The 23,136-nt window shown below is 40.4% G+C and overlaps 1 protein-coding gene across 2 annotated transcripts in view; it reads left to right on the top strand.

Moving 5' to 3' along the window:
• GPRIN3 (GPRIN family member 3) overlaps window positions 1–23,136 on the top strand; it is a 70,594-nt gene that overhangs the window by 35,481 nt on the left and 11,977 nt on the right. The window lies entirely within an intron of this gene.

The raw sequence follows: 23,136 nt of genomic DNA on the forward strand, positions 1-23,136 counted from the left end.
CCAAATAAACTGAAAACTTATATTCATACAAAAACCTGTACATGCATGTTTATAGCAGCTTTATTCATAATTACCAAAACCTGGAAGCAACCAAGATGTCTTTCAGTAGATAATTGTATAGCTAAGCTATGGTATATCCAGACAATGGAATATTATTTAGAGCTAAGAAGAAATGAAATGACATGGAAGAACCTTAAATGAATATTACTAAATAAAATAAGCCAGTCTGAAAAGGCTACATACTGTATAATTCCAATCATATGACTTTCTGGGAAATAGAACTATGGAGACAGTAAAAAGATCAGTGTTTTCCAGGGGTTAAAAGGGCAGGGAGAGAAGGAATGATTAGGTGGAGCACAGAGTGAAATAGGACACAAAATACTCTGAATGGTACCTAATGATGGATACATTGTCATTATACGTTTATCCAAACCCATAGAATGTACAGCACCAAGAATGAACCCTAATGTAAACTATGGACATTGGGTGATAATGATGTGTTCCTGTAGGTTCATCTGTTATAACAAATGTACCATTCTGGTGGGGGATGTGGGTAGTGGGGGAGGCTGTGCATGTCTGGGGACAGGGAGATATGAAAAATCTGTATATCTTCCTATCACTTTTGCTGTAAATGTTAAACTGCTCTTAAAAATAAAGGCTTAATTTAGAATAAAGATTAATAGTGCTTCTGGAGTGAGATTAGGAATTTTTTAAAGCTTCTTTAAATTTTTTGTATTCTAAAACTTAGAATATTGTATATTGTATTGTTGATGTTTGAGTTAATCGTATTTCTCAACTCAGTTGATGAGCATTAGCCTGTAAAGGACCCCATCTTGTTTAGTTAATTAAGTAATTAATTAACTTCTCTTTATCTTTCTACACCACTTCTTTCCTTCTTCTCATGGGCCACCATGGCCCTCATTCCATTTTTATATGTTCTTATAGAAAGGATACTATATCAATATATCTATTTCTATTGTATAATTTTTTTTTAAAGAAACAAAATACTGATGGTATCTTTTTCAACTAGTCTCTCTACATGTGTAAATAGTAAGGAAAGGGAAAGCCAAATTCTAGGCAATAATAAATGACTAGTGCAATAGTAATTAATGAAAGGGATCTATAATTAAGAAAGATTGTATTAAAAATTGACTTAGAATGTCATTAGTAAAACTGTAATAATTTAGTTAAATATTCTGAAAGGGACCTAAAGATCAGTGCATATTTGCACTTATATGTGGAATCTAAAAGACAAAACAAATGTAACAAAAAGAAACAGACAAATACAGAGAACAAAGTGGTGGCTGCCCTCTTAGGGGAGAGGCGGTCAGGGGATGGGTGGAATAGGTGAAGAGAATTAAGAGGTTCAAACTACCAGTTCTAAAATAAATAAGTCATAGCAATGTAATGTACAGCACAGAGAATGTAGCCAATAATATTGCAATAACTTTGTATGGTGTGTAAGCTATAAAAATGATCAAATCACTGTTGTATTCCTGAAACTAATACAATATTGTAAGTCAACTATATGGCAATAAAATCAATTGATTTTTTAAAAGATCAGTGTATACACAGTTGGTAGAATAAATAAGGGTAGTAAAAATTACATAAAATACAATTACACATGATTATGCCTGGTGCATAGTAGATGATCACTAAATATATATGAAAGAATGTTGGTAATTCATTGTTAGTATCCCAAAAAAACTCTATTACTTGTTATATGGCAGATGGACAAGATAGCTTGAGACAGGTCATCCTGTTTATCCCTGTTCTACTAATTTAAGTCAGAATTTCCTGGAATTTGAGGTCTCTTAAGACAGGTAAGGCTCACAGATCCTTCCCTTGAAATTAAGTCTGCCTGGCCTAGGTTACTTGTAGACATTACTTGTTATGGAACTGAGAGCGCCACATGAAGCTGACCCACTGTTAAGATCAGTTAGGCAGATCGGGGGTTTGTTTTTCTTTTTTTCTTTATGAAATGTGTTGGCAAATATTAACCAGTGATTAGGATCCCAGATTGCATTACGGTGACGACATTACAGTCCGTCACTACTGGTGACGTGGACAAGGAGGCAAACAAAGGTCTGTTTCATTAAGGAAGAAATAAATAACAGCCGAGGAAGGGGTTGCACAATCATTTTTTTCTGCAGCTCTTTGCAGGGCTGGCAGGAAATGAGTGAGGAGGAAGGAGGGCTGCATTTGCCTCCTCCTTCAGGAGTGGACACAATTATCCCCATGTCAGCCCAGGCAACAGAGCTGCCAGAGCGGATCTTATCCAACTGTCCGCAAATCCGAATCTGTTCCGAAGAAGGGAGGAGAGCTACCCTTTTGTCTTTTACCTCTGAATTCCTTTTTTTTCTGTTGATTCCAAGGTACTCAAATACAACCTAAGGTCAAAGAAAATACTAACCCCATACAGCACTGAGTGGATGCTGGCTCTGGGCAGGGAGGATGCTATTACTTTATTATGGGTGAGAAGATCTTGAATAGTAAAAGGTAGGCATCACTGGTAAAAATTGAAAAGTAGGTATGCAGCTTTTGTTCTGATCCTCAAATTGCAGGGCCAGACCTGCCTGCTATGTGCGCTCTCTTCTCAGACAAAGGCACTGCTTTACTCTTAGGTTAGTTGCTTTCCTCCCCGCCACCCCCACGTGTACACTACACATGCACGTGTGAGCACACACACACGCACACAATTTGCCTGGCCCCTTACTGGAAAATGTAGAAGCCACCAGGACACGGTGCTTGTCAGAGAGGCTGAAGCTCCTCTGGCCACATCTACAGCTCCCATGCCTGTCCTCATGATCTTCAGGAGATTTAAAGCCCAGTTTGTCATGGCTATTGGATTAATGCTATAACCGGGACTATCTGGGACTTGGGAACAAATTTACTAAACTTGCAGAGACATGTAGTGAATTTACCAAATCTTTCTCATTAAGAAAAATAAATGATCCACCAAAAAGATGTGATTCCCTCCCTCTGTCTTATTTTCAACATTTCTAAAGCTCTATGTGTTGGATTCTGTGTTGGACACCAGAGGCCCAAGTGGAACACGTGGCTACCTCTTATTTGGAATTCCAAGTTAAGCTCTCTGTCAATCTTTGGATCACTATAGATACCAACTTGGTAGGTTTTAGTCAGCATTTTTAAGTGGAATGGAATTAAATAGAAATATCAAAAGTATTGTTTTTACTACCATTTTATGTTAGTGGACTAGATAAACAGTTGAATACAAATGTGCGTACTGGGTTGTGAGGTAATTATTTTTTTACACTGGATTGGGTCAAAACAGCTTGAAATCCACTGGTATAGCTAATACATTGACAGAGAAATTCAGTGATATCTTAATTTTCCCACTGAAGCAAAAAACCCATTTACCACAATTGTTTTAAAACAATTAGAAACATGCCATCGGTAAAGTACCAAACAAAATCAGGGGAAATGGAAGTTTGAGTTGAACGCCCGAAGACTAATTGAAAACGTGAAAAGAAAATTTTATTTTTCTAACTCTTAAAGTAGTAAGTGCTGTGACAATCGCGACTACCGTAGTGGTAGGACTGACCGTAACACTCTGAGAGGAGGTTCCTTATATGATTGGCAGAGGTATGTGCAGTGTGGTAAAGCATGACCCGTCTCAATATGCCAACACCAGCTGTTGCCATTTTGTGACTTCACTGCCTTCCCCTTTCCACCTGCTTCCTGCAGTCTCATGTTAAAAACCTAATTTTTACAGCCTTCTCACCAACATGCAGACCCAGTCTCTAGGTCCTTGTTTTCTCCATCATCCTCTCTAAGCAGTTAGAGTTCAAGTCCTGGAAATTCTTCCTTCAAAAGGTGTATTGCATCCAAGTCTTCCTCTTTTCACTTCCCTTCTCACTGCCTCTCCAGACTGCTCTTTTCAGCACCTGTCCATCCTGTCTCCTGCACTCCCTGCAGCATACCCCACATATCCCGTGTACTGCCGACTGGTCTTTGATGCTGCCATTGCTACCCAGTGTGCCTCATTCCTATTTCTAGCACTTTGATGAGCTGAAAAAAAAAATTGAGCTCTGTAAGTCAGCAGTATTGCTTATTAGCTATTTATTGACGTTGGGTGAGTTCATTAAATTTGCTGAGCTTCAGTTTCATCAGCCCTAAAATGTGAGTTAAATGAGCACTACCTCATAGGGTTATTGCAGGTTTGAAATGAGGTGATGTTTCGGCAGTCTTTAGGACGTAAGAACACTAGAGCATAGTAGGTGCTCAATAAAATATGTTTCCACATCATAGCACATCGTTAACTTCTATGGCAGCATGTACATTCTTCAGAACAATACTCAACTTTCCTTAGCCTGACAGACTGTGTTTGTGTTGTCACAGCCTCCTGATTCCCAGGCTCAGCACTGCACCTCTCCTTGAGCACTGGGAATGTTTGCCTTCTCCCTCAATCGCCACTTTTACAATGCATTCGTCTCCTTCTCTGCTGCATCACAGTCCAGCTTCTGCATCTTGTTTTCTGTCATTCGCTCGGCCCTTAGCAGTATATGTGATTAATTATTGTTTCTCCAAGGTGTATCTTGATGCATGAGATTTATAGAACAGGTGTCATAGCAAATGAAAAAGTAAAAATGCCAAACGTGGTACAACACACATAAGAAAAAATATGTTTGGAAGATTAAGAAATAGATGAACCATTTGTATTTCCAAACAGTGAGGTCTACATTTGTCTGGCAACTTTGATAAGTTAATTTGATTATAATGAACTGATCTTTGTTTACTTAGCGTCAAAGCAAATTACAGGGAGGCTGACTTACTCACCAGATTTTATATTGACCCCAGAGGTTAGCAATGCGAAGCCACCTTCTTCATCCCTGAGGAGCTGTACTAAGGCCATCAGATAAAGGGAAGCCCTGTATCCCTGTTTCTCCCACTCCTTTTGTCCTTTTTATGGTAAATAAATTTACCACATCTCTTTCCTCACTTCCTTTATACTTTTTTGTGTCACTATGTCTTCTGCTTTGGTAACTTTGAAATAGTAATTAATCAACAGGTTTCAGGTAATATTTCTCCCCAAATGAGAATGAGAGATACCCAAGCTGACTAAGAATAAATAAATACTCAAGATTTCCATGCTGTCAATTGGTTAAATTAAGCTGACAGTTCTAAAACAAGATTTTAAGTGAAAAGGACATGTATTGTCTTGGTTCCTCAAATACTTGACTTAAAGCTTAGTGCAATGAGAACCCTACTGCTACAGAAAAATATTCCTGTCTCTCCACAGACATTTTTGAGCACTAATTATGTGTCAGACCACATAATAAGAGATTGGATTCTTTGGTAGTGTCTAATCATTTTCTTGACAATGAAACGGGAATTGCTGTTGTTCAATCTGTAGTTTGTTTGTTTGTTTTTTTCAACACTTGAGTAGGCTTGAAGAACTGTGTTTTGTCCTGTATGGGAGAATATGGTTCTAAGTAATGGGTATCTTGACCATAATCCAACCAAAATTTCATTTAGATACAATCACCTCTTGTATCGTGCCTGCTGTGGTTAACAATTTCTGTGATAAATTTCCTAGTTGAGAGATTAAGCCTTAGAAATGATTCACTATAAGAAGAGTGGATACAAAGTGCACTAGCCTTTTGGGGGAAGGAAGAGCAAGACCAGGCAGATAGGGTTGTGGAGGGATGGGGTAGACTTTTTAATACAGACCTACTTCCAGAAACGTGCCCTGAAAGAGATGTTTAGTGATACACTATTAGTGAATTGCCCTCTTTTTAATAACTGCTTCACACATGAAGCATGCTAGTCTACTGGAAAAAAAATCATTATTGCTCAGTAGAATAATTAACTAAATTTGTAGAGGAAACCCAGCAGGAAGGGTGAGAAGTAGGAACCACCTATGGTGGTCATCTCTGACAAGTATCATTTGTACCAGAGTATTAAATATTGTCTTAAAAATCAGAAGAAATGTTCCCTTCAAGGAACCAATTACTAACTTAGAAAGGTGTAGAGGGTCCTTCCAGGTGGAAATAAATTTTGCCATCCCACCTTCCTTGAACCGTGATAGCATGTATATAAAGCAAACCTCAAACATGCTTCACCCCTTCCCTCCTTCCGACCCATATCCTTCAGCTCTGCCTTACAGTCATCCAAGAGCTTGTATCAGACTTCACTGATTTTCTTACTGACATAGCCTGTTTCTCACAAGAGGTATAAATATTTAACCACTGTCTCTCTGGGAGAAAAGCATCCCCCGGATTTGTAGTTTGCTGGTTCTGTGGTGTCAGTAGTCCCACCACGGGCCCCCATGGCAAGCTCTGTGCTGTTGCTGATTGCAGAGTTACCGAGTACGGAGGTCAGCTGTGTGCGGCAGCTCCCGCACACTGCTGGTTGTAGACCTGCTATCCCTTCTGTCACCACTTATGTGCCTCACTAGTGGCTCCGGATTTTCTATATAAAAGGGAGTTGCAGGACCTGTGGATTTGGAAAGGGAGGCTGTGTATTAACATGAGATGTTAATTAATGATGAAATGTTTGTTTGGAGTGAGTGAAGGGCATAGACGGCAGTGGAGGAGTAGCTACAGCTCCCCAATTCATGCCATTCACCCACCCTTGGCACAGCCACCCATGAAAAGTCTTCCAGTCCAACCTTGGTCCCTGGTCTTTAATCATCTTGTCAACCTTCCCAACATCCACCCCATCGCTGTGATACGAAATCTTGGAGTCATTCTTAATTCCCTCCCTGGCCTTGCTTTCCACATGGCACTGGTCATTAAATGCTGCCAGTGCCACCTGTGCCATGGTTTGCACATCCCTGTTCTCTCTGTAGTCTTTATGTTGACAGCGTTGATGGACTTTGTGTGCCAGTAACCCTGTACTTGATCTCCCTACATATGGATCCTTTTCCGCTAGTCAGTGCAATTTGAAATCTGTGTCCTTTGTAAACCAATTGACAAGTTGTCTCACTGGCTTGTTGGAAAAACTCTTGTAGCTTCCTATTGCCTACCGGAAAAAAAACCAAATTCGTTAACAAAGCCATTAAGGCTTTCTGGCCTCACCCGATCTAACATCTCAATAGCCAGTTTTGTGTAACTACATACCAGTATTGGTTGTTTTCCAAATAGCACCCCATCTGGTAAGCCAGGCACCTGCAGGCCTGTACTACCTGATACGCATTTTTAGTGATACCCTGCATGTAAGTTCAGTAGGTTTAACTTCACAGGACAACCCACTCTTCTTTGAATAACTAGTATATTTTCCCAAGTCTGTGTCTTTCTTTTTGTGGATTCCTCTGAATTCCTCCCCTTTGTACAGTTGAAATCTTCCCAGTCATTCAAGGTCTGACTCAAATTCATGTAGCACTTATAGGCATTAAAAAACAGAAAGAAGAGGTAATACTTCTTAAAACAAGAAGTAAGAGCCGTGGCATCGAAATGGCTTAGACTGGAAGCCAGAGACTGACTGGAGCCCAGAGAGGAAGGAATGTCAATGGCCAGTGACGGGTGGTGATAAGCAACTCCTGGCACAGGCGTGTTAATGTTGTGGAACCATAGCCATCACATGCCTCGATGTCAGGGTGACTGCAAACCTTCTAAGGCAGCAACATAGAAGACTACTTCAACTGGGCAGGTTTGTCCCCAGATTCCTTCCTAGGTGCCTAGTGGAGTCTAATTATATACTTGGGACTCATGTTCTGAGCTGGTAAAGAGCTAGTGTAATAATTAAAAACCCCGAGTGTGCATTGAGATAGAACAAGGTCTAGAAGTGCAGCGTTAGAGAGAAACAGCCTTCCCATTTTTATACCATGAATATTCTTAGCAATGGGGAACCCAAGTTTTTCACATGGGTTATGAAATAGGAAACCTCAGGACTATGGAGTTCAGCTTGGCAGTAATCATGTTTCTCCATTCTTATTCTTCCTTACATTTTTTGCTACATTTTACACAGTTGAAATAAGACTACATTTCCAGGGTTTTAAAAGTACAACAGAGTAGAGTTTTAAAGATCACCCTTAATCCTACCATATATTCACTCACTAATATTTTTTTGCATTTCCTTCTAAAATTTTTTCTACCTATGTATTTTCTCTACATATTATATTAGATATAAATTTCTTGCTGCCTTTAGCATCACAACTTATTGATAAAACTGATCAAAAAGTAGAGAAAATGAGGAAATATGAAAATGATATGTATGTTCCTAAGATTTTCCTTCCAGTGTAAAACATTTGAATTTGCATCATTCACTAGCTTTTTGATACAGGGTAGATGTTTTCTTTGAGTACAGAATCACTAGTTCTGTATCTTCTTTCTTGTATGAACTCTTAGTGGACTCAATATTCTACTTCAGTTTTGTTAGAGTGAAGCAAAGCATTCCTAATTAAAAATAAGAATGTTAAGTGTTTACAATTATTTTCCCCTTTTACAGCTGTCTCACCCATTCCTAATTTAAAAGCTCCTTTTTTTTCAGCAACCCACCTTTGTCCAGTCTTACCAAAGCATTCAACTTAGTTTCCAAGAAACAAAAACACTTTTGCACTCAAGTTACATCTTTTTTGTGATGTAGTTAAATGATGTGGTGCCAAGAATGAGGGCAACTGGCCTGAGCAAGTTAAGGAAGAGCTGCTGGTTCCAGGTCATCATAGACTGTAAGTGACAGGAGCAGAACTGGGTGGGCCTGCCAGAGAGGGGTCTACCAGCTGCTAAGGTTCCAGGAGTCACAGGCCTCACCAGTACCTCCTACACTGAGACGGGAAAGCTCGGGAGCTGGGTGAAGGTTATTTAGAGAGCTTTCACCGTATAACCCGACAGTGAACTTCATTGTTCACAAACACTTGCGAGTCATTTTATTTACTGCCTGAGGCTCGGTTCCCAGAAGTAGAATTATAAGGAAGCTTAGTAGGACTTCAGAAGTGACAGAGAGTGGAAGTCAGAGGACTTGCAGCTTAACAATAGGCTGGCCTGGAGGGACCTCATTGTGCAGGTGACACGTGGGCAAAGACCTGCAGAAGCCCTGTGAGATCCCTCCGCCTGATTTCACTCTCCTCCCCTCCCACTCAGCTCCAGCTGCCCTGCTTAGCTCTTCCCTCTTCCCCTCAGGCTCATGCCTTTGCACTAGTTGTGCCCTCTGCCTGGAGAGCCAAGGATGAGGTAAAAGGGGCAAAGCGTCACTGGTAAAACAGTGAACAAACAGCTACAGGAGACGAGAGCTGGGACCATTGCTTCTGGTTGATGGGACCAGACAAGGTCTTAGGGAGAAATGGTATTTCCAAATTGGTTTGCACATTTACCCCTCTTGCTGTCTTCCATTTCTCGTGCATACATCATGAAGTCACTTCTGTCTTCCACTTTGTGCTCTTGGAGGTGGTAGAGTTTAGAATCAGACTCACCTGGATTTGAATTCCAGCTTACTGAATGTGCCACTTTGGTGAGTTGGATTTCTCTGAGCCCTAGTTTTCTCATCTGTAAAACAAAGACCGTAATCCTTTTTTGAGGTTTGTTGGAAGAACAAGTTAAGTAACATATAAGGTTTGACAAATGATGAGAGAAGATACCACAGTTTAAAGAGAAATGGATCAGATAGTGAAGGATATTTTTTAAACTGTGCTAAGGAGCAGGTATCTTATTTTGTAGGTAATGGAGAACCATTAAATTATTTTGTGCAGAACAGTGATTTAGAGTATGTTTGTTTTAGAAAGATAACATTAGCAGCAAGTGGAGGGTACAGTTTCAGAATTGGCTAAATGAGACCAGGTAATATGATATCGCACTGTTGTGAGATGATAAATTCAGTTAAGCCTGGTAGTAACAGAAGAGGTGGATTTGATAACTGGCAATGAAAATACATTTTCTAAATTTTATATCTTAACATTTAGTCAATTCTCAAAGTATAAACAAAATAAATAAATGTTTCTTAATCATTTTCTTCGATGTTTTGACCCAGTTTCCTACAGTTTGGCTTCAGGTCATCATGGATTTATTGTTTGAGGGATATATGACTTGAGGACCAACTGCTAGCGCTACCAGGAATAGGAAAGGAAGGGGGAAAAAAATCAACTGATAAACAGGAGTCAGAGAGTCTGGGAAAAGGAACTTAAGTAAACTTTATTTTGTGGCCCAACAGACATCACTTTAAAAAGCATTTCTCAGCTGTTGACTTTGAGAAATAATCACATCGCCTAGCTTGGAGCCTGTAGATAACCAGGAGGGATAAGGAAATGATGGTTTTGTTTTAACTGGTTGCATTCCGGGCTGATCTCCCCGCGGAGCAAAGAGCAGATAGAAAGAGTGTGGAAAGACAGATCAGCGTAAATCTATCATCACTGACAGAAAAGCACCAGGGTGCAGGCCTGTTCAGTTCTGCCTAGGTGGGGAGCACCAGCTTTTAAATATTTAATTATTTTTGAATAGCTAATACATCCATATAGTTTAAAATTCAAAAAGTACGAAAGGATATAGAATGAAAAATCTTCTACCCATCATATCCCCCAGGCACCCAGGTCCACTCCTCTGATAGTAATTTTGTACTTATCCTTGCAGAGATATTTTATGTACATACAAGTAAAGATATTTGTTTTTCCCTTTTTAGTATAATTGGCAGTGAGACAGGATGAAAGCAGGCAGGGCACAGCCATTCAAGGAATGCTACAGCAATTAACATCAAAATGGTGAAACAGGCCTTGAGGCTCAAGGTGATGAGAGACTTAGCTTCTAGTAGATCTTGAGCGTCATTGTACTCTCATTGTAGTGTATTAACGTGGTAAATAACACACCCAGAGGCTCCATGGCAGTCCCAAGGCTAGCCACAAAAGGTCAAAGAGTGGAAATGGCCAATTTCCTGGGAATCCCAGCCCCTTCCCCAGGCTACTTAGCCTGGTCCTTCCACTTATTAGCATATGAAGCCACCAAGCCCATAAAAACTAGCAACAAAACTAGGCACCTCGAGGCTCGCTCTCGCTCTCGCGCGCGCTCTCTCTCTCTCTCTCTCTCTCTCTCTCTCTCTCTCTCTCTCTCTCTCTTTCTCTTCGGAGGCTGCCCACATTCTGTCTATGGAATGTGTACCTACTTTTAATCTGAGCACCCAACCCCAACACCTCGTGGCCTTTCTCTTGCCTTTCCATATATCTCTCTGAATAAATCTACCTTTACTCAACTGTGGCTCGCTCTTGAATTCTTCCCTGCACGAAGCCAAGGACCCACACTTGTTGGGCACATCCCAGGGGCTCAACTGAAGCCTGGGACATGGCCCTTCTCGTGCCCCACATCTGTTTTCCTGCATCAGTAGCATAGTAAACATACTGCTCTAGATCTTGGGGTTTTTTTAAACTATCAATGTGTTTTGCTTGCTTTTTTTTGTCATTTTACTTACCAGTATATTTTGGAGACTCTTACGTATCAATACATGAAGAGTTTCATTATTACTAGATTTGGCTGTTAATATACCATTGTATTGAAGCACTATCGTATATAGCTGGAGTAAGTTCAGAGTCTCTCACATCAAGTCACAGGTAGTCGTTCTAAAGACGTTTCTTTCTATTCAAGGTGAATATGTTCATCTCCCAGATTAGTGGTTCTCACCTGGGGACAGTTTTGCCTTCCAGAGACATTTGGCAATGCCTGGAGACATTTTTTTATCATCACCACTGGGAGGTAGAGGTGTTGCTGGAATGTCGTGGGTAGACGTCTGAGATACTGCAAAACCTGATGTGCACAGGATGGTCCCTCCCTCTTTCTCTCTCCACAGAGAGTTATCTGGTCCAAAATGTCCACAGTGCAGAGGGGAGAAAATCCACCCTGTGTCTACCTCCTCTCAGTCATAATACATACATCTTACAAAGCCACGTGTCCTTGACTCTGTGATCTCAGGTCAAAGCCAAGTAAAATAACGAGTGCGCCATGGTTCCACGGTACTCTTGGTTTTTGTTTCTTTTACATTTATATTATATTAAAATTAATGATTTATAGGAACTGTGAGCTCCTCAAAGACATGAATGTACCTTATTTTTATTTGTATCCTGAATATCTGGTGCAAAGAAGACACTCAGCTTATTAAATGAATGAGTGGATGTTAAGAGTACTTTCTGATTGTCTCAGTGTGACTTAAGGGATTATTTTTAATTACAGACCTTTTTTTTTTCCACTCTTACTTGCTCCACCTTTCTCTTAATTTCAAATGTCCAGTTTTCTTTTGACTTAGGTATTTTTTTCTAGCCTACAGAAGAACTGTACCAGGAAGTGTCAATTGGACAAGAAACATGGGCCATCCCCCTGACTTAAACTTACAGAAAGTGTACTTTATTACCACAGCGTTTGTCACTGAACTATATACTGTCTTGCTCATTTATAGCTTCTGATTGAATCTGTCTTGTCTCCTCAAATGGATTGAAATCTCCTTAGGGGCAAAAATCATTAAAACTTTAAGGATCTCGTGAGGCCTGACTTAGTACTTTACAGACTATAGAGCAGGAGAGTGACAGGTTGTTTGATTTCCTTTCTCTTTTCTTTAATTACAACTCAGAGCACACTCAGAGCACACCCAGAGCACGTTCTGACCTCAGCAGAGAAACTATTCAAAGATGCTCTCTGACACTGGGGTCTTTAGGCACAGCAGAACGGCCAGGTGCCGGGCCCTGAGAGATGGATCTCCTTGCTAAATCGGGTCTCCCGCTGCCTGGGTTCTCTAGGGGTCCAGAGCCAGGCTGACCAGCTCCGTGCACACTCCCGTTTTCACATCTGTGTCCATCACCGCAAACGCTGCCACCAGACACCTCCGCATGGTTCACCAGGATTGAAGGCCGCAGGGTCGGGGCCAGAGGAGAGACTCCTCCCAGTGTCTGACCTGAGCTAAAAGCAGAAATCACTAGTCAGCTTTAATGGGTCTCCGCTTAGCGCCCACTTTAGACCCACACACATGGGGGAGGCACTGTGCCAAAAGGAAGCAGGTGGAGCAGAGGCTGGGTTTTAGGAGAGGCCCCTGGTGTGGGTCGGGGAAGTTCTCAGCGAGAGGATGGGGAGAGGCATTGGATCAGCAAGGTCAGGGAGAACTAGGCAAGGACAAGAAAACTTGTTTGTAAGGCTGAGTGGCGCTAAATATATCTTGCAGAAAATTGGGACGTGGGGCAGCTTTGATCCTATCTAACAGGAGTTTAAAATGCAAATGCAAAAAAATGCAAATGCGGAACTGCTAGGTTGATTTCTAATAGCTGGTTGTTTAACTACCATTTAGCCCTGAGATCCCTGTTGCCTTCTCTTTGCAATTAAAATAAACTTGCAGTTGAAGTCCTTCAAAGCCAAGTTGCAAGAGGAAAACATTCAGATCTGAGCATCTATCAGGCAAACCAAGTAAATGGTAAGAGACAGCTTGATGAGGGAAGGTAAAAAAAGAAAACGAAACTTAAAAATTTTAATCATCTTTTCCCTTGAAGTGTTCAAGTTTAAAAACATACATTTTAAGGCATTTTTTTAAACAGCCAGTTTGATATTTAGCTATGAATTATCTCCACAGGCAGGGAAGTGGAGCTGTTGAAGGGTTAATTTTTGAAGGTTACTAAGACCTGAGTCTTGATTTTGCTGAGACAGAACCCAAAAGTTCACATTTCCCACCTTGTTAGGCGATAGTGAGACCCCTAAATTGGGAGGCCCACCAAAGTGTGGCTCCTTGCCTGCTGGCTGGGAAGAATTCACAGCTGAGGCAGAGGGACAGAGCAGAAACTGCTTTTATTTCTCAAAAGAGTAAAGGGAAGGAAAGTGCTGGAGCAAGGAGAAGGAAAGAAAAGCGCTCGAGCATGGAAGAGGCGCTCAAGCAGGGAGCCGTCAGCCAAGATGGGCTGTAGGGACAGCTCCGGCCCGGGTCGGGCCACGTAGACTTCTGCGGAAGGCTTCTGCCATCATGTCCTTCATCACTGTGCTGGAGCCAATCAGCCCTTGTTGGAATCTTTCAGTCCTTGTATGGACTTTCCCAGTCGTTCTCCTGGTAGTCGTCAACTGCCATGGCCCTGTTGGGTGTGTCACTTAGCATGTTAATACATTACAGTGAGCATATCACGAGGCTCAGGGTCCACTGGAAGTCACCTCCTCCACCATCTTGGACTGGGTTCTAACCAGCTCTTATTTCTTCTCTGCAATTGCCTCCTGAGACTCAGATAAAAATAATTGGTTTCTATTTGAGGGAGAGGCAGAGGTGTGATTCTGGGGGCAACAGCCTTGGTAACAAAAACGATGGTTGCTTTTAATCAGAATGCCAGCAGTCTGGTGGACCTAGCATCCCCCCTAAAAAAGGCCTCCGAGGATTCTGTTCAGCCATGAAAGTTTTAAAGGGAAATGAAGGAATAATCTCAGTTAATTGTTGAGATAGGTGGTCAGAGTCGTTGCCATCCCCCAGTGCCTGCAGGCTTGTCCTAATCACCTGTTTTAACCTGATCTTCTAGGACTCAGGGAGGCCTGGAGACTTCAGCTTTTCTATAAACAAGAGGTAGGGGTTGAGGGTGGGTGTGGGGACAGGGTCCTGCCCCCTTTCAACATTATCGAAAAAGAATAGAGCTCATTATTGTGTTTATTTTCAAGTTGGATCAAACTTTCCTCTTCAAATGATAGTCTTTGGGCAGGGGTTTGGGAGAAAATATAGTCAACTTTTCAAGTGTTGGACCATTTAAGGTAGACTTTCTATAAATAGATTGCATAGTTTTTGCCTTCTTAGGCAAATGATGCCAAAATAATATTTTTAAAGTAATAATAATAATTCATGGTGGTGTATCTGTTATCCTCCACAAACCACGCAGGGTATTTCACTTAAACTCTGTAACAACTCTTTGAGGTAGGTAAATTCCATTTTGTGACATTTTTCCGATGCCTTAGACAAGAGGACATTAATGAGCAGTCCTGGAAGGGTTTCCAGACACGACCCCCCTAAAATTATCTGCAGACAGGCATGTGTGTGTGTACGTTGTGTGTTTCTAGAGAGTCCGCAGTTTTTACCAGCTTCTCAGAAGCTGGTAAGTTGGATTAATCGTTAAGAAGAGTAGGAACTTCTGTGTTGCCTAGTCTACCTCTGTTAGCTTGAACTAGGACAGTGGTTTCGAGACTATGTTTTCTGAGTTTCCTCTTGTTTCTCTTATTGTCTGATGATGCTTCTTGCCCAGGTCGTTGGGTTTGCCTCCAGAAAAAATGCTCATCTCTCGCCTGTGTAAAGTTAGTTAACAACGTGGACTCTGAGCCAGATGGTCTGGATTGAAACCTGGTCTCTCCCACTTACTGCTTGCATGAACTTGCCTCAGTTTCCAGCTCTGCAAAGTGGAACTCAGAGTAGGACCAACCTCCTAGAGTTGTTCTGAGGGTTAAATAAGCTCACACAAAAAATAAGTTCACACAGTGTTTGGAATATTGAAAGCGATACGTAAGTGCTTGCTGTACTGTAGGATTCTAATCGGGTGTGAATTTAGAAGCCATCTGTTCAAATTGTATTTGACAAAAGAGGGAAGATATATTGGGGGTCGTCGTGCTTCTTAAAGCCCTTTTATACTTCTTAGTTTTTGCCCCGCCCTGCTTACCATGGAATTCAATGAGATAACAAGCCATGCATATGTTTTTCTAAAACGCTGTGGAACACAAGACGAACTGAAGAGGGTAGAGATGTCGCTCATTTCTCATGAGCCTTTATTAAAGGAGCCGTTATACCTGAAGGTCCACCTGTCATGGTTGGTGTCACCAAGCAACACAGCCCTTCTGATTTGCTTTAGACGCAGTTCGAAGGGAAGAACCAATTTTTCAGCTGGTACCTTTGAAGAGTGCATTTGAGGCAGCTGTTAGTGTGAGGGTATGATTTTTTTTTAAAGAAAAGAAGGCTCTGCTCTTCCTAGCCTGTGGGTGTTTCCTGGGATTGAATCACCGCTCCTTAAAAATGTGCACTGGCAGGCTCTGCAGGGTTCAGAATGCAAATGATCTAGGCAAAGGTTCCCGATTAAAGCGAGCAAATAAAATCGGATTGAATAAGATGCCAGCTGACATTTTTTTCTTTATCCTTTGCGTGAGGATGAAATAGTCTCTTTACCTCTCACCTACCTGTCCTCTAAGGGTCTTTTTATCTCCCTCTGAAGGCTGAAAGCTGCTGTCAGATGGGTGGAGGCAGGGACGCCAAGGTCCCTATAACATTTTCCTAATGTCACTAAAGAGATTTGATGGCCTCCTGGAGCCCTTGTTCTAGCCGTGCGGCCGTTCTGAAGTGGGCAGAGGTCATTGCTGCCCACAGAATGATCGCCATGACCAGCAGGATATCGGCACCTTCCTGGTCCAGGACTGCCAGGTCTCTCCATTCTTCCGTCTAATGCTCTTCCCACCAGAGCAGCTTTGGAGCCACAAAGGGCTGAGATTCCCTGCTGCTTGTCTTATTAAGCGTGGGTGTCTGTTATGAAAATAGGCAGTGTTTGGCAGAGCAGTGGAACCCACTCTTTTCAGAATGAGTGGTGGCAGTGGCAGCTTTCAGCAAGCCAGGCTTTTCATAAAGTGACCAGTGGTGAATGTCATTGTAGTCGGTGTTAGTACCATCCAGGCTGCTGCTTAGTTGCAAACCATTTACGAAAAGAAGTTTCCCTCTCCTCTGAAGATAGATGGATAGATTGATCGATAGATAGATAGATACTTTCTCTTTCTTTCTTTCCATTTTTTTTCCAGAGTTACAGATAAAAGGAAGCGGCATAGAAGGGGCCCAGGCATTCCCATTCATTACAATTCAGTTCAACAGGAATTCAATGTACTCAGCCTTGAGTAAGTTACTTAGTCTCTGGACCTCAGTTTCCTTCATTGTAAAATGTCAGTAAGGTCTTCCCTGCAGATTTGCTGTATGGCTGGAACAAGGCTTTAAATCTTAGTTCAATTTTAAGGGCAGAGCACCAAGGGGACCTGCTATCATGAGTCCAGTTCCCATCAGACTTAAAGACAGACTCACCTAGAGATGCCATTAGCTTCTGTGTGATTCATGCCCGCTTCAGAAAGAAGTCAAAATGCTCCAGAGAGTCTTATAAGAAAACCCGTATTTGCTGGTGCTGATGAGATGATAAGGACTCCTTCCTTGACCAAACTTTAATCGGGCTCTTCTGAGCCCACTTCTTAATTAGGCCTCAGTCCTGGGCTTCCGTGTCTGTCCTTGCAGAGTCCAGTTTTAGCAAGAATCCTACTAAGCCAGTTTAGAGAGAATATTCCCACCCATGGTATCTGATCATTCTCAGTTTCCAATCAAATTCTTCATCCTTCACCGTCTCCCAGTTAATACCTGATCACCTGACCTACCTTCAGCAACACTCCCCCATCCATGCCATCTCTTCTTAATAATTCTGCATCCACTGACCACCCCTCCCCCTACAAACCCACTCCTTGCTTATAAATCCCACTTGTTCTTGTTGAATTTGGGGCTGAGCTCGGTCTCTCTCTCCTCCTGCCATAGGATTGACACCTATTGCAATAGTCCTGAATAAAGTCTTCCTTATCATTTTAACAAGTGTCAGAATAATTTTTTTCTCCAACACAGATCAAAATTTAAAATTGAGGTTCTTTTAAAGAGGCTAACACTTATATGGTGTTTAACAGGTGCCGAGGCACTATTTGTTCTAAATGCTAAGTCTGTTCCTCACAGCATCCCAATGAGGCTGTGTACTGTTACTATTATCCTCAATTTATGTATTAAACTGGGGCTTTGAGAGGTTAACTTACTTGCCTAAGCACACAAACCTAGAGCTAGGTAGTGAAACTCATATTCTAATCCAGGGATTCTTGCCCCAGGGTCCATGTTCTTTTTTTTTTTTTTTTTTTAACATTTTTTTATTGATTTATAATCATTTTACAATGTTGTGTCAAATTCCAGTGTACAGCACAATTTTTCTGTTATACATGACCATATATATATTCATTGTCACATTTTTTTCTCTGTGAGCTACCATAAGATCTTGTATATATTTCCCCATGCTATACAGTATAATCTTGTTTATCTAGTCTACAATTTTGAAATCCCAGTCTATCTCTTCCCACCCCCTGCCCCCTTGGCAACCACAAGTTTGTATTCTATGTCTGTGAGTCTATTTCTGTTTTGTATTTATGCTTTGTTTGTTTGTTTGTTTTTTAGATTCCACATATGAGCAATCTCATATGGTATTTTTCTTTCTCTTTCTGGCTTACTTCACTTAGAATGACATTCTCCAGGAGCATCCATGTTGCTGCAAATGGCGTTATGTTGTCGGTTTTTATGGTTGAGTAGTATTCCATTGTATAAATATACCACCGCTTCTTTATCCAGTCATCTGTTGATGGACATTTAGGCTCTTTCCATGTCTTGGATATTGTAAATAATGCTGCTATGAACATTAGGGTGCAGGTGTCATTTTGGAGTAGGGTTCCTTCTGGATATATGCCCAGGAGTGGGATTCCTGGGTCATATGGTAAGTGTATTCCTAGTCTTTTGAGGAATCTCCATACTGTTTTCCACAGTGGCTGCACCAAACTGCATTCCCACCAGCAGTGAAGGAGGGTTCCCTTTTCTTCACAGCCTCTCCGGCATTTGTCATTTGTGGATTTTTGAATGACGGCCATTCTGACTGGTGTGAGGTGATACCTCATTGTAGTTTTGATTTGCATTTCTCTGATATTTAGTGATATTGAGCATTTTTTCATGTGTCTATTGATCATTTGTATGTCTTCCTTGGAGAATTGCTTGTTTAGGTCTTCTGTCCATTTTTGGATTGGGTTGTTTATTTTTTTCTTATTGAGTCGTATGAGCTGCTTATATATTCTGGAGATCAAGCCTTTGTCAGTTTTATTTGCAAAAATTTTCTCCCATTCTGTAAGTTGTCTTTTTGTTTTACTTATGGTTTCCTTTGCTGTGCAGAAGCTGGTAAGTTTCACTAGGTCCCATTTGTTTATTCTTGCTTTTATTTCTTCTAGGAGAAAATTTATGAGATGTATGTCAGATAATGTTTTGCCTATATTTTCCTCTAGGAGGTTTATTGTATCTTGTCTTATGTTTAAGTCTTTGATCCATTTTGAGTTTATTTTTGTGTATGGTGTAAGGGAGTGTTCTAGCTTCATTGTTTTACATGCCGCTGTCCAGTTTTCCCAATACCATTTGCTGAAGAGACTGTCTTTATTCCATTGTATATTCTTGCCTCCTTTGTCGAAGATGAGTTGACCAAAAGTTTGTGGGTTCATTTCTGGGCTCTCTATTCTGTTCCATTAGTCTATATGTCTGTTTTTGTACCAATACCATGCTGTCTTGATGACTGTAGCTCTATAGTATTGTCTGAAGTCTGGGAGAGTTATTCGTCCAGCCTCTTTCTTTCTCTTCAGTAATGCTTTGGCAATTCTAGGTCTTTGATGGTTCCATATAAATTTTATTATGATTTGCTCTAGTTCCGTGAAATATGTCCTGGGTTGCCCCAGGGTCCATGTTCTTAAACACAGTGCTGAACTGCCCTCAGCAAACTAAAAGTTAGGTTGAGAAGTCTACTGTGTCAGCACTCTTAGAATAAAGCTCTCAAACTTAGCTGCCCATAGGAACCCAAGTGAGTAAGGTAAACAAGGAGGGTAAGTGAGGGCTGGGGGTTCTGGGTTCTGGAGTGTCCCTGTCTTCTAGAGGGATGGCCCTTATCAGCACCATGTAATGTTGCCATCTGGAAATGGATACTTTCTGAGGTGTTTTTTTTTTTTTTTAAGAGAAGCAAGAGAAATCTGGATTTTTACGAAAGATCTTTTTAATTCAAAGGACAAGGAAAGAAAAGAGAGGGAAGAGGGGAAAGAGAAGAAGAGAGGGGGAAAGAGAAAGGGAAAGGAGAGCAGAGAAGGGAAAAACCACACAGGACACACACACACACCTGCAGAAGGAATTCATTCAGTCTGTGGACCACTTGTTTGCAACCTCACTTTCAGAGGTTATTAAATCTTACCACAATGGACTCCTGTTGATTTTAAAGATTTTTACTCCTCACTCTAAACCATCAAGTAATTACATTTTTTAAATGACCTATTTGTCTAACCTATTAGAGACTATGGATTTCCATTATTTGGTTGGAGAAGAGTAGGGGTAATCGGGGAGGAGGGTTGTTTCTGAGCTTAGGCAGTCTCTCCTGGGCTCGTGGAAATGCTGTGACAATTACAATAGCAGATCTTTTCAGAGTAGTGTTGATTTTCTGTCTACCCATGAATCAAGAGATTTTGAATTACAAGCGTATCCAAGCAATCAGGGCTTTTCTTCTTGATTCTTGAATTGATGGATAATTTATCCTCTGTTAACAAAGCAAACAAAAGAAAACATCCTTTCAAAGGTGAACTAGTACCATCAGCTCTCTGTGGGAAATGGAGATAAATTCTGACTTCTGAGAGTTTTATGAAGTCCCTCAGCTTTTCTAAGTCTTTCAACTTTCGGTTGCTGAACTTTGAGTTGTTCATGTTTTACAGTCCTTTCTAGAAAGCCAGATTTCTTGGCTCCAGCCATATAACACAGAGATGTTCTTTACTCCTGAATTTATGAGACCTTCCACCTTTTTTGTAGCAGATGTCCAATGTGCTTGTTTTCAATGGTCTAAATCTGGATTACAGATACATAAAGTCTCATAAATGAGATACAATCATTTACTTACTTCCAAAAATAGCACTCTTTTAAATTGTGTTTTCAATAATATTTCATGTCATAGGTTGAAATTTTGTATTATTTTGAAGTTTGGCAGGGCTTAATAATGGCCATTTTTGGAGGGAAATGGGATCAATTAACACCTTTTTATGCACAAGACCCTGCACTGTGTCCTGCAGAGTGAACAAAAAAGAATCAATAAGCTTGTCCCCTTCCCTCCTGGGGCTGAAGTACTTTTGGAGAAATCAGGCATTAACACAAGTAGCAACCGTACATAAAAAGCACAATTCAAGGGACACAGAGGACCATAGCTGTAGGATTTTAAAGAGAGAGAGAGACTTTATGACCTGAAAGGCCTTAGAAGGCCTTCAGGAAGGATACGGGGTTTAAGTGGGGCTTTGAAGAATGGGTAGGCTTTTTGAGGGTGAGGAGGGCAGAGGGTGGCACTAAAGGTATTATAGAGACAGAGGCAAAAGAGGGAGAGGAAAGATGGGCTTGGGCACAACAAATGATTGCAACAGAAGACTCCAGAAAAGAAGAAATGGAACATAAACCTGGGGAATGATTTGTATGAACAAAAAGCAGTCAAAACCCAGGATGGGAAAAAATTTAACCCATTAATATGAATAATGAAGTTAGAAGGAAGAGCTGGTTCAGGGAAGAAGATAAGTTGGATTTATTGTTAGATTTCTTATGATATAGATCAACCAAATAACATTGAACCAAAATATCAAATTCTTTCTTTCAAAATCTTGGCCCAACCACATTTGCCTTTGTCTACAATTTTGACCCTTAAGCCAGAGTTAAGATGGTGCTGTTTGACTTATTATCTATCACATGCAAAGAAATAGGATCTTTGAATTTTGGAGCTGGAATGGTCCTTAGAAATCATATAATTTATTTTGCCAGTAAGTTAATGTGGGGTGCAGAAAGATTAAATGATTAGCATAAGGTCAGAGAGTCTATGAGCAATAGAGGTGAAATTAAAATAGTCATCTACTAATTTCTGAATCATTGTTTGATCCATATCACATAAAGTCTGGTTATCCTGTCTAAAAAATGTTTATGTATAAACACATATAAGTAAATTTTCATATATACTTTAAAAAATTCAGATATAGTTTTTAAAATTCAAAATTTTCATACCTTTGGAAACTTCTATCTCTTTTTCCATAGTTCCGAGTCCTTACACTCCCTCCATTTACCACCCGCTATGTGTCATTATATATATTTTTAGAATTTATATACTCACACACAAGCATATCTTTACACACGCACACACATAACACATATGTAGTGTTTTAGATCATTGTTTTACAAAAATAAAAACATATATATTCTTTTCTGTTCCTTGATTTATTCTCCCAGCAATACCTTGGGGAAATTTCTCCCAAGTGAAAAGTTCTAGCCTACTTAATTGGGTTTTTACTTTGTTTTGTTTTTAATTTTTTAATACAATTTTTCAAGGTTATGTTCCATTTACAATTAGTACAAAATATTGGCTACATTCCCCATGTTATACAATATGTCCTTGAAGCCTGTCTCACACCCAATGTTTGTACCTCCCACTCCCCCACCCCTATATGGCCCCTCCCTCACTCCCCACTGGTAACCAACCACTAGTTTGTTTTCTATATCTGAATCTGCCCCTTTTTTGTTATATCACTAGTTTGTTATATTTTTTAGATTCCACGTGTAAGTGATACATAGTATTTGTCTTTCTCTGTCTGACTTACTTCACTTAGCATAATGCCCTCCAAGCCCATCCATGTTGCTGTGTATGGAAAAATTCCGTTCTTTTTTATGCTGAGTAGTATTCCATTGTATAGATATACCACATCTTTATGCATTCATCTTTCGATGAACACTTAGGTTGCTTCCATATCTTGGCAGTTGTAAATAATGCTGCTATGAACACTGGGGTGCGTGTATCTTTTTTGAATTAGTGGTTTTGTTTTTGCAGATACCTACCCAGTAGGAGAATTGCTGGATCATTTGGTAAATCTATTTTTAGTTTTTTGAGGAACCTCCATACTGTTTTCCATAGTGGCTGCACCAATTTACATTTGTACCGACAGTGTATGAGGTGTCCCTTTTCTCCACATCCTCACCAACATTTGCTATTTGTGTTCTTCTTGGTGATAGCCATTCTGACAGGTATGAGGCAATATCTCACTGTGGTTTTAATTATTTTAATTGTTGCATAATGCTTCACAGGGGAGCTATATCATGATTTATTCTGCCATTCCCCTATTTATAGAGCAGTTTGTTTTAAGTCTCCAAATAGTACTTCAATAAACATGTATCTACATATGCTGCTATTTTATTTCTATTGATAAGATCACTGGGTCAAGGACATATGTATTTTTAGTTTTAGAAGCTAACCTACTTCCCTAAGAAAGCTACAACTATACACATTTGCACATAGAATTAAAAATACTTCCTTTCACTAGGTTTCCCCAGACCATGGTGTTATAACTTTTTTTTTTAAAGTTTTTGCAAGTGCTATTGGTATAGAGTAAAATCTCATTGGTACTTTATTTGCAT

The sequence above is a fragment of the Camelus ferus genome, chromosome 2 (genome assembly GCF_009834535.1).
Source record: "Camelus ferus isolate YT-003-E chromosome 2, BCGSAC_Cfer_1.0, whole genome shotgun sequence".
Lineage (NCBI taxonomy): Eukaryota > Metazoa > Chordata > Mammalia > Artiodactyla > Camelidae > Camelus > Camelus ferus.